The sequence below is a fragment of the Neoarius graeffei genome, chromosome 3 (assembly GCF_027579695.1).
Source record: "Neoarius graeffei isolate fNeoGra1 chromosome 3, fNeoGra1.pri, whole genome shotgun sequence".
Taxonomy (NCBI): domain Eukaryota; kingdom Metazoa; phylum Chordata; class Actinopteri; order Siluriformes; family Ariidae; genus Neoarius; species Neoarius graeffei.
The window spans coordinates 69,342,279-69,344,778 of NC_083571.1; positions in this window are offsets into that span (position 1 = coordinate 69,342,279).

A 2,500-nucleotide genomic window follows, 5' to 3' on the forward strand; every position below is an offset into this window, starting at 1 on the left:
AAATCAATTAAAATGTTTCAACTCCCTCAATTTTTTACCAATTTCTCCCAAACTTGGAAGATAGCATAATTGGACTAACCTGCACAAAAGTTATACCCGGTGATTTGAATTTCACAAGCGTTTGGCCGTGGCAGCCAATCAAATTTGGCTGCGCAGACGCAAAACAGGAAGTGCACTCATATCTCGGTGGCCCTTTGGCCAATCTTGACGAAACTTGGTGGCATTATGCAAAACCCCTTCCCAAAGGGCCACAACTAATTTGGACCAAATTGGACGCTAGGGGGCGCTATAACTAGGAAAAATGCCTTTTGGCTCATATCTCATGATGCGTTTTGGCTAGAAAGAAAATTCAACTATCTCTGGAATCCATGGGTCAAGACGAATCCATCGCACCCTATGACGTCATATTCTGCCTTGAGGATTTTCCGCCATTTTGAATTTTGTTAAAATCAATGAAATTCTATGGCAACGCATAGAACCATCTGACTAGAGGTTTTTAAACTTGGCAAACTGATTCTAGGCTGCCTCAAGGATCTTGTCACCAAATTTCAACTCACCACCTCAAACTCTCTAGCGCCACCAACAGGTCAAAGTTGCAGGTACATTTCTGCTTGTTACTTTTGAACCATACGTCTGATCATCAAAATCTTAGTATCGCTGGAATGCTTGTGTCACAGCGACTCCAACGCGCCCTGTCTCGTCATATTCCACCCAGTAGATTTTCCGCCATTTTGAATTATGTGAAAATCAATTAAAATGCTTCTCCTCCCTCAATTTTTGAACAATTTCTCCCAAGCTTGGTAGATGGCAACTGGGGACTAATCTGCACAAGAATCTTACCCGGTAATTAGAATTTCCTAAGCGTTTGGCTGTGGCAGCCAATCAAATTTGGCTTGCAGATGCAAAACAGGAAGTGTGCTCATTTCTCGGCCACCCTTTGGCCTATCTTAACGAAACTTGGTGGCTTTATGCAGCACCCCTCCCCAAAGGGCAACAAAAAATTTGGAACAAATTGGCTGCTAGGGGGCGCTATAACTAGGAAAAATGTCTTTTGGCTCATATCTCATGATGCGTTTTGGGTAGAAACAAAATTCCACTATCTCTGGAATCCATGGGTCAAGACGAATGCATCGCACCCTATGCCGTCATATTCTGACTTGAGGATTTTCCGCCATTTTGAATTTTGTTAAAATCAAAGAAATTCGATGGCAACCCATAGAACCGTATGACTAGAGGTTTTCAAATTTGGCAGACTGATTCTAGGCACCCTCAAGGGTCTTGTGACCAAATTTCAACTCACCACCTCAAACTCTCTAGCGCCACCAACAGGTCAAATTCGCAGGTACATTTCTGGTTGTTACTTTTGAAGCATACGTCTGATCGTCAAAAGCTTAGTATCTCTGGAATGCTTGGGTCAAAATGAATCCAACGCGCCCTGTTTCGTCATATTGCACCTGGTAGATTTTCCGCCATTTTGAATTATGTGAAAATCAATTAAAATGCTACTCCTCCCTCAATTTTTGACCATTTTCTCCCAAATTTGGTCCATAGCAACGGTGGAGGAAACTGCACAAGAATCTTACACGGATTTTCGAATTTCATAAGGGTTTGGCTGTGGCAGCCAATCAAATTTGGCTGCACAGACGCGAAAGAGGATGTGTGCTCACATCTCGGCCGCCCTTTGGCAGATCTTAACGAAACTTGGTGGCATTATGACAGACACCACCAGAAAGGTCCCCAAAAAACGTGGACCAACTTGGCCGCTAGGGGGCGCTATAACTAGCAAAAATGAATTTTGGCTCATATCTCATGATGCGTTTGGGCTAAAAACAAAATTCCACGATCTCTGGAATCCTTGGTTCAAGCCGAATCCATCGCACCCTATCACGTCATATTCAGCCTTGAGGATTTTCCGCCATTTTGAATTTTGTTAAAATCAATGAAATTCTATGGCAACCCATAGAACCGTCAGACGAGAGGTTGAGAAATTTGGCACACTGATTCTAGGCTCGCTCAAGGTTCTTGTCAGCAAATTTCAACTCACCGCCTCAAACTCTCTAGCGCCACCAACAGGACAAAGTTGGAAGTACATTTCTGCTTGTTACTTTTGAACCGTACGGCTGATTGTCAAAATCTTAGTATTGCTGGAATCCATCGGTCAAACCGAATCCAACCTATCCTATCTCGTCATATTGCACCTGGTAGATTTTCCGCCATTTTGAAATTTGTTAAAATCATGTAAATTGCTACTCCTCCCTCAATTTTTGACCAAATTTGCCCAGACTTGGTTGATAGCATCATTGCACCAAGCCGCACAAAATTTATCCTCAGTCTTTTGAAATTTTTAAACTGTTTGGCCGCAGCAGCCAATGAAACTCAGCTGCGAAGATGTCAAACAGGATGTGAGCTCATATCTCGGCAGCCCTTTGACATTTCTTAACCAACCTTGGTGGGATTATGCCCCACCCCTCCGCAAGCTCTCCTACCAAATTTGGTGCAC